Raw genomic sequence first — 9,655 nt, 5'->3', positions numbered from 1 at the left:
TCAGTAAGCAGATTCACCCAAGAACCACCGAATGACTCAACATTCAAGAAACCATGTTTAAAATAAACATTTGAAAATTGTTACTTATAATTGTTTTCAAGAAAATTTTCTTAAAACAACCCACCTTTGTTTTCCAAAAACAAAAATAAAAAATGGAACATTTTTTTTTTTAATTTCCAAAAAACGAAAACTTTAATCAAACAGAGTGATTACTATCACTCTATATTACGTAATGGACCCAGTCTATTTGTATTATGTCATAATTTCAGTATATACAAATTCTGGAAAATAATTATGCACAATGAGTCGGATTATATTAGGTAATGGACTTTCCATTGATCATTATAGAGTTGAAGAGCAATATACGAATCATTGTAGAAATATTGAGAATAATTCAACACCTTTGAACGAGAAAGATGGCGCACACGGAGATTCATCTCACGCTGCTACTGCTCAGCCCAAGCTGCAACAGCCATATCACCCCGCTGGTCAAAAGCTTTGTGCTTTTTCATAAGCCACTCCATCCATGCTTGAGATGCCTGACAAACATAGCCATAAACACAACAAAATGAGAAACTACTAAGAGATAAAGGAACATTTAATTTAAGAAAGTTTTCTACAAGAAGAAATTCATCCCTCCAAAGAATCTACACTTCAAATGTGTGGGAGTTAGACGTATGTGTTTTGTTAAACTTAAAATTATGATCTGAAATCAACAAACTTTTGACTAAATAGAGGCAACAAAGAAAAACTAAATGTACAGGTTCAGTGTAAAAATAAATAACTCAAATCACTTCAGTCAAGATCTCAACTTATCATATGACCTTCAAGCAGTACCAGATCTATGTGAAGTGAGGTGCCCAAAGGAGAAAGAAATAAGATAACAAACTATGACAGGGCCTTGCATCACGACTCCCAGCTCCATAATAATCTCATAGCTTAAAGTGAATCAAATAAAATATTGAAAGCAGCAACTGTTTCAATTGAAAACATGCCACCATAATATTCAGAGAACACAACCATCAAGAACTTGAAATTAAAAAGAACATGAAGAAAGAATTTGTATAGATGACACCAAATGGAAGATGCTGCATCTTGCATTTAATTATATCAAAGCACAAACACCTATTTACGGAAAGCTTTCCAACACAAAAGGAACAAATTAGGAATTTTACAAGCACACTGTGGACTTTGTCTTTGAGTAATTAAGGTTTTGGCATAAATTTGATCTTTATACACATTTTGAATTAGTATGAGTTGCCAGAGAAAATCTCATATTTCGCATCATAATGTACTCTGTCGAAAGATGATAAGGTTTTGGCATACAATTTTCACAAATAGACACAAACGGCTAGTGTCAAAAAATCCCTACATTTTCCCCAACAAAATTCAAAATCGAAACTTTGCAACTCATAATAAAATATGATATTAACTGTTAAAATAATCAAAATTTCACCTTCATGGGGTTGACTCGATTATCAATATCATATTGCCTTCGCTTTTCCACATCCATGAGCAGTTCATAAGCTGCTTGAATCTTGATGAATCAAGCTTCGGCTATTTCCCCTTCCTCAAGGGTCCCCTTACCATCATATACTTAGGACAGAAGAAAGGATCAGTTTCATGTCTGTGACCAGATGCTAACTTTTCAACATGGATAGATAACAGAAATTGATTGTTACTTTCATAAAAGGATGAAAGTCCCAAAGTGTTAGGATAAATAAACTATTGTGGCAGATTATACAAAATAAGATTTCCAGAAAAACTAGATGCTACTAATTCATGGTTCAAAGTTACAACAGTATCCAATACTGAGTTGAGCTGGTGTCCATATCGCACAACAGTTCTCTTCTATTCTTATATGGTACATATTAACTACTGTGGCTTAGTCACTGTCTTACGAACCAGAAACACAACATACAAGGTGTTTTATAAGGATAAGTGATGAAAACAAAACCGTCGACAGTTTTTGATGAATTGAATTTGGAGTTATGAAGGTATATTTGGATGGCCAATGTGATCTAGATTCATAGCTCAGGTGGTGAAATCTAAATATGGGTTGAGCAATATTCATAGCAAAGTTCAACTGCTCAACCCCAACCACCACTAGTAGTTGTGCAAACAGAGGGCCCAAACTTATTTATATTAAGATCATATCTTTTCAATTTATTTAGGGCCTCGGGAAAGGGTATCTATATCCACGTATATCAGTCATAAAGTACAAGACAGTAACATTTAGCCATTACATAAGTAATAATAACAATATGCATGTATTCATATAATTTATACAATGGGATAAGAAACTGAAAAGTCACGATTATGTTTATACAGGAATATATATCAGAAAGAAAAAATAATAATAATCAGCACAAGAGGCAGCAAAATTATATGGATTCAAACTGTGAAAAGAACTTACATAAAATCCAAGGCCAGTAGGTAAAGAGGTGCCATAGTGTAAAATGGATAATAGTACCTCGTCATTGCAAGAATCAAACCAAAGAGAAGTTTAACTTTAGTCAGGGATCAAGTTCATTAGCAAGTGTTGTTCAATAAAAAGTTCATTAGAAAGTAAAATCATAATTTTTCCAAGCATAGCACACTACAGAAACTAAACAGAATTGGTTAATGGTAACTTTTGGAAACAAAAACAGAGTAAAAGTAAGAGAATATTGTTTGGTTAAAGATTTATAAACTCATCAAGCCTCTAGAGTTCCAGTATCAATTTGCATCACAAAGCCAGAAAGTTTGTAGGCAATAAACTTACTTCTGAACTCATTTGCTTCTTCTTCTCCTTTTTCCTTTGATGCCATTCATATATTGGGGTGAAATCGCAATCTTCCAACTTCTGAATTACATGGTTTTTCCCAAGTATTTTTCTCCAGTCATTCATAAAATTCTCTTTGAATGTAGGTTTGTTCATATAATCAGTATCTAACATCACTGCATACATTGTTGCAACCTGCAAAAAAAATCATAAATAAAGCAGACAATATGGATGACTATGAGGAAGAGAACTTCCAAAATGAATGCAATAACAGTGAAAACTGAATTAATGAATAGAAACAAATAAGCTATACATTACGATTAAGAGTCAGAAAAGATTAAGAAAGAGAGAAACCTATTGCTGCAATACAAAACATATATATATATATATATATACATAAACCCTAAAACCATCGTAAAATCCCAAATCATTTAGTTGTTATGAAAAGACGAAATCAAAACCCAGTTAACCGAATTACCCAATATCTCCTCTCAAAACTTATTTTTTGTTTGGATGGTAAGCTGTACAACCAAGAACACGAACCTTAGAATATAATTCAAAGACAAACCAAAAAACATTTCAGTACACAATCACATAAAAACTCGAGTATCGGACCTTTACAATCAGGAATATCAACTACATTATAAGTACGCTCTTGATAGAGCCCAATCAGAGGGTCGGTGGATGAGCCCCGAACTGCGAGTTTTGCGCGGCACCTCCATCCCCATTGTAAAGGGCGAAAATGTTATCAAAACCCTAATTACGAAAAAACCCAATTGAGAAAGTAAACAAGGAGGAGGACATACGAGTCTACAAGTATCGAAGGTGAAGTCAGATACGCCGTGTTTGTTAAAGAAGTCGGTGGCCTCGTCGAAGATGATCGGACGGTGGAGATTGTACTCTTGAGCGCAACCAAAACATCTACAAAAACAAAGCGATAGTCGTCGTTGTAATGAGATGCCGAGAGAGTCGACAAGTGTAGAGAAATAGAGACGTGAAGTGGTGGTGCGTACGATTGGAAGTGAGGGCACTGGAGGGCGCATGTTAAGGAGGGTAAGGCGGTTGGGTTAGGGTTTGGTGGCGGCAGAGCTGGAGGGGCGGCGAGGCAGCTGATGAGAGAGGCCGATGGCCGACCTGAAACTAAGAGGAACGAAAGAGCCATTCCCGTATGGCAGTAGCGGGAATGGATAATCTCATTTCTTACGAATTGGTATTCATTTTCCCCCTCCATGTTTCAAAATTCCCTCCCAAACTTTTCGCGACCAAATGACCAGATTAGTCGCAGAAAAGGTACCTTCGCCGACAAACTTTTTAGTCGCCAAATCTCAATCAACGGCGACTAAAATATTAGTTGCTAAAAGTACTAATTTGGCGACTAATTTTTTTTGGTTGCTGAAAATAAGTTTTTGGTGACTAAATTTTTTGTCGCCAAAAAATATGTGACCTTCCGTGACCAAATTTGTAGTTGGTCGGCAAAAGTATACCACTTTTTGCGACCAACTCATTTTTTGGTCGCCAAAATATAACCTTCTACGACCAATAATATTTGGTCACCAAAAATAATGATCATTCGCGACTAATTAATATTTGGTCGCCAAATATCATTTTTTTGCGACTAAAATTTTTTTGGTCGGCAAAAGTGGTCGCAAAATGTGTAAATTCTTGTAGTGACCATCCATCCATCCGGCCGCCACCACCATTCACCGGCCACCTGCCACCACCATCCACCACCACCAGTCACCAGCCACCACCACCCATCACCCACCTGCCATCCACCTGCCACCGCCACCGCCACCACCACCACCACCCACCTGTCACCCACCCGCTACCATCCATCCGCCCGCCACTACCATCCATCTGCCCGCCACCATCACCTGCCACCTACCCACCACCACCACTCACCAGCCGCGTCGAATGTTTCCAAGTAGCCCGGGACCATTGACCGTTAGATGGTACTATAAACTGGAGCTAGCGTCAATAAAAAGCTTTCACCAGCTCTAAAAATTCTTCAAGGCAAGATTCATTACCAACGTGGTTCAGCTAAAGCAAGTCGATTCTCTCTAGGCGATGCAAATTATACCAAAAGAGACCCTTCATGAATATTCGGTGCACTATTGGGAGTGTTTCAACTTGGTGGATGATACCTACAATGATTCCATGGCCATTACCGCCTTTAAAATAGAGTTACATCTCGATAGTACTCTCCGAAGTTCGTTGACTAGACGGCTGTAGACACCCAATTTTGATCGTCCTCAAGACTTGGACGTCATCATTTGAACACTCGATGATCATCCATGTTCGTGTTCGTCTTGAGTTCTCGGAGGTTTCGGCCGCGCGCCTTGCCTCAAGACCTCTCGACTTGTTTGTTTTGTGTTTGGTTTCGCACCAAACACTTATTGTTTTGCTTCTGAGGATGGGAAATAGCTTGTTGGCCATCCCCACACCTCACCGGCCATGGCTTGAGACCACCGGCCCTGTTTTCTTGCTACCGGCCAAAGGTGTTGGCTGGTCGGCATTGTGTTTGGTCGGCTGGCCACTGATTTTGGTCAATCGGCCACTTTTTCTGGCCGAGACCTTTTCTTGGGGAGGTTTAAACCTTTTGAACCTTGGTTTTAGCTTCTTGAGGAAGCTTGAACCTTTTGAACCTTTGTTATAGCTTCTTCAAGAAGCTTGAACCCTTTGTTCTAGTTTTTCCAAGAAGCTTGACCCTTTTTAGCTTCTCTAAGAAGCTTGAACCCTTTGCCTAGCTTCTCCAAGAAGCTTGGCCCCTTTGCTCCAAGCTTCTAAGAGAAGCTTGACTCTTTCTTAGCTTCTTGAGGAAGCTTGACCCCTTTGCTCTAGCTTCCTCAAGAAGCTTGGCCCTTTTGCTCCAAGCTTCTAAGAGAAGCTTGGCCCCTTTGCTCAAGCTTCTAAGAGAAGCTTTCACCTTTGTTCCTCTATAAAAGAAGAGCTCCTCTTCGATTGCAAGGGTTCCAAAAAATTTGTCTAAGGATCCATACATATATCTCTCTTTGTATCTCTACACTTAGGCTTAGAAAGAGTAAGATTTTTGGCCCTTTGCACACCACCTCATAGCCTAACCCTTCCACCATTAACCTAAGGTTCTTGGAAGGTTTTGAGAGGGCTTAAGGAGCTGGTTTTGGTCTAGAGAAGTGGCTGTTTTGCTGAGCTACAAGGGTGAGCACACTTTACCCTCTTTTGGTCTTTATTTTGCTTCATCTTTTAGCCATACTTGCAAGCATTTTCGAGCTTTGTCATAAACTGAAAAAGTCTTATTTTGAGCTCCTTTTGAAGTTTGTTTAAGACCACTTTTGTGTTTGGGGTTTTCTACCCCCTCTTAGGCCTTGTTTGGGCTCATTTTTGTGCCTTTTTTGTGAGCTTCGGAACCACCTTGTATTGGCCTTCTCACCACTGAAATCCCTTTGGATTTCAGTGGTGAGAATGGTGTTTTGAGGTCCTAAGAATGAGAGGGCCATCCCCTCTCCTTATTGTCTTGTTTACTTGCATTTTTGGGCTTACAAAGGAGCCCATATTTGCACATTTCTTGAGCTCGGTTTAGGCCTTTTTCAGTGAGTTTTAGGGCCTGCTTGAACTCTTTCCGGAGCTGTTTTTGTCATTTAAGGCTTACCTCTTGCATGTGTAGAGCAACCCCCTTCATAGCTTTTCAAAGTAGCACCTCATTTTTGCATGTGTTGAATACATTTCAGTGGGTATTTGGTCATATTTTGGCATGTCATAATCTGTTTTGGGCTGGTTTAGTAACCCCTTGAATGCTTCATACACTTGTAGTGTAAATCCCCTAAACTAGCTTCACATGCTTCATGCTTTGTCATGTCTTGTTAGCTTGTTTGGTTTACATTTCAGCATGTTTTTTGTAATGTTTTTCCATATCATGACCCTATCCATAGTTGGTTTGGTCATCCTTTGCATGCTCCATATAGGTGTAGAACAAATCTTGTTTACTAGCCTCTTGTGCATAATGTTTTGACTAATCATCCTAGCATATTTTGGTTTTACTCTAACATGATTTTATGCTTATTTTGGGCTATCCTAGGATTGTTTTGGGCTGCCATGGCCATATCACTCATGCTTTGTATAGCTATAGTGTAAATGCTTAGGCTAGTCTTGGGTTTTGAAGCCCCTACCATGCATATCATGAGTGTTTGCATGCTTCGGAGTCATTTTGGAATCATTTAGTATGCCATTTTAGAGCTGGAATGTATGTCATTGTATGCCATGTTTCATCCTTGCATTGCTCTTGGAAAGTTACATTTTGTGCCTTAGGCTTAGAGCCCTTGCATTGTGCATATTTGCATGAATCTTGGGCCTTGTTCTCATCTCATATGGCCACTGATTTAGACATGGTTGAGGCTTGTCCATATTAGTTTAAGTCCATCTTTTGCATGTTGCTAAAATGTTGTTACATTGCTTCATGTTTGCATGCTTTGGTTGCATCATGTCTTGCATGCTCATTGTTTGAATATTGTCACATGCTTGCATGTTTGCATGTTTGTCCACATGTTCATGTTGCATACTTAGCTCGCATGCTTAGGTTGGATAGCATATCATGCATCTCTTGCCTCTTGATCAAACCATGATAGAGGTTGGAGGCGTCTTGTTTGTTTTGTGTGCATTTCATTTGACATTGAAATTGCACACTTTGGCTTTTCGGGCCAGCATGCATTGAAATACGTGATTGGTGGCCCGAGGATCGAGGGCCACACTCCCTTGAGTCTATAACATGATGGGGAGGGTGGTTGTGCAAACATTTGCTTTAAAAATGCATTGCCATGCCTTGTCTGTCCTCTGCTGCTGTCAAACAGGGTTCTGCAGGAAGAAATGGCCGACCGACCACATTCAGTGCCGGCCGGCCATGCATTGTTAGCCGAGAGCCTCACAACTGGTCGATGACCACTTTTCCATAGCCGGTGACCATCTCTCTTGGCCGGTGACATCCCACAATGTTCAGGGAGTGTTCTAGAACCAACCTTGGGACTTGTACAGTCTTCAGAGGTGCAGGGCAGTGTAAACAGAGGCAACTGTGGCATGGCAACGGGTTTCCAGGCGAGGCAAATCAAGCATGCATCATCCCATCATTCCGAGGCGGGGCTGCGGCCACCTCCCTCCTGTTATTAATTAGAAGTTTTTTAATATTTAATTAGCTAAAGTAGTTAATTATTTATTTGGTTTGTATTATTTATTCGGACCTTCCGAGCGAGGGCAATGTTGTAATAAGTGTGTGTGTGTAATGTATGTCTTCCAACCCTACGTCTTTCTTCCTTTTATTTACCAGCTTATGATGGTTAGATTAGGGCACGTTTCAATTAGCATACTTATGCTCGCATGTTTGCATTCATTTATTTGTCTTGTATGCACCGGGTTCGGCGCATCATACTAACTGCATTGTATTTCAATTCCGATTTGAATACATGTTATCTGTGCATCTCACATGCCATCTTAGAATAGCCAAGCCTATCTTAGTTGCATCTTGCATGTGTTGCATTAGCCATCTTAACATGAACTAGGATCATGCATTAATTACTAACTAGTTTCTGTTTTGGCTCGGAGTACTCGGTGAGTGCTTATGCTTTAGCATCCTTGCATGTGTGTGAGTGACTGCCATGATAGCATGCTTACTATGAGGCTAACTGCTTATGTGATATAACTGCCTGAATGCCTGTGGGTGAAGGTTGGGTTGCTTGAGTTGGAATAATTCGTCGAAACCCGTGTTTTAGCCTACTTGCAAGTAGCAAAATTCAATCCATTTTCAAAACAAACGGATGTGCGATGCTTTGTTCCAACTTAGGCAATCCAGTCTATACTTGTATGATGTGTGTATCACGTAGTAATTCTAGGCTAATAAACCAGAATAAGAGCACATAATGTTTTCAAAAAATCGATATCATGGTTAGTAGAGGCCGATCTTTGATCGGGTGAGCGGGGGTGCTCATAGCTGACCTTCCCCAATCATACCCAAGTTCCCGAGTCGAGGCAACTTTGGTGATGACGGACACGTGGCCTTAGGCAACGAGTCAGGGTTTCCTAAATTTTTCCAAAATAAATATTTAGGTGGCGACTTTGTATCTGGCAAAGCAGTCCATGTTTGGCACTTCTTTCTAAAAATCTGTTTTCCAAAAAACGATTTGCCGGATTTGGACTCTTTGGTGATTTATCAATCTCACATTGCACATTGTGAGATCAGATTAAGAACCGTGACAATTTGAGTCCGAACTATAGTGAGCCCCAATGAACAAAGCGGGATTCCCTCTCGGGGCGTTCGGGGACGTCTACAACGGCCTCCCAAAATAATCTAGGCACTACTGAAGAAAGTTGAGGAATACTACAAGGTGGAAGACGATGCCCTCCACCTCAAGGCCGGACAGAAATTCGTTAAATCAGCGCTATCTGGTCTGGTTCAGTCGATAAGCGCCATACCACTAAGGAGCCCTAAACCTCAGATTTAGGCTAAACGAGACAACCGACGACGATTCGCACCGATCAAGCGGGCAGTATTTGCACCGTTCGAACGAACAGTATCAAGTGGATAGCAGGTGCACCAGACGTTTGGACAAAAAGTATACGAAATTGGCAGAACCAATCAGTAAGATCCTACCCAAAATCCAGCACCTTCCGTTCTTTAAGTGGCCGTCCAAGATGATGGGGCCCCTTGATGCTAGAAAGAGGGATAAACGGTGCGAATATCACAAGGACTATGGCCACGACACTAACAGTTGTTATACACTAAAGGACCACTTTGAGAAGTTAGTACAGGACGGTCGGCTGGCATAACATATTCGAAAGAACAATCCACCGAGCAGAGTAGCTCTACGTCTGGATTCACCTCCACTTGGTATAATTCACATGATATACAGCCTACCGTTGCCAGCCTAA

The 9,655-nt window shown here is 40.3% G+C and overlaps 1 long non-coding RNA gene across 2 annotated transcripts; it reads right to left on the bottom strand.

The window, feature by feature from the left end:
- Positions 1 to 275: 275 nt before the first annotated feature.
- Positions 276 to 3,611, bottom strand: LOC114256005 (uncharacterized). 2 transcript variants are annotated; one of them, XR_014334811.1, is made up of 3 exons: positions 3,380 to 3,611; positions 2,765 to 2,959; positions 276 to 539 (listed from the first exon to the last, which is right to left on the bottom strand). It is a non-coding gene; the product is annotated as an uncharacterized LOC114256005 (long non-coding RNA). The 2 variants fall into 2 exon arrangements; XR_003627028.2 differs by lacking the exon at positions 276 to 539 and adding an exon at positions 1,333 to 1,596 and having other exon boundaries at positions 3,380 to 3,609.
- Positions 3,612 to 9,655: the final 6,044 nt, after the last annotated feature.

Source organism: Camellia sinensis, chromosome 7 (assembly GCF_055761805.1).
Source record: "Camellia sinensis isolate YWXY chromosome 7, ASM5576180v1, whole genome shotgun sequence".
In the NCBI taxonomy this organism is placed as follows: domain Eukaryota; kingdom Viridiplantae; phylum Streptophyta; class Magnoliopsida; order Ericales; family Theaceae; genus Camellia; species Camellia sinensis.
The sequence above is the reverse complement of the archived record's forward strand: the minus strand, read 5'-3'. Positions and strand labels throughout refer to the sequence as shown.